Genomic DNA, 355 nt, shown 5'->3' on the forward strand with positions numbered 1-355 from the left:
CATATATGGAAGAATAAAAAAACGCGGTGTAATTTCTCGTACAAGCACTTTGGTATGTGTACCACTTAAAATCAGATTAAAAAGGAAAAAAACAAGGCCAATCGCGAGATCAAGCGCGATTCGGTAACGATGATCGATGACATTGACAGCGTAGAGGAGTAATTAATGATGTAATATCTAGAGAACTTGAAAATAGTTTATATATCAAGCATATCTGTCGTATTTGTATAAATCTCTCTAAGTATACGCCAGCACCGATGATATAGCGCTGGGGCTAAAATATCTTGTACTATTTACACTAGCGAAACAATTACAATTACAATATTCGCCGCGTATATATATATATATATATATA

This window comes from Atta colombica, unplaced genomic scaffold (genome assembly GCF_001594045.1).
Source record: "Atta colombica isolate Treedump-2 unplaced genomic scaffold, Acol1.0 scaffold166, whole genome shotgun sequence".
Classification (NCBI taxonomy): Eukaryota; Metazoa; Arthropoda; class Insecta; order Hymenoptera; family Formicidae; genus Atta; species Atta colombica.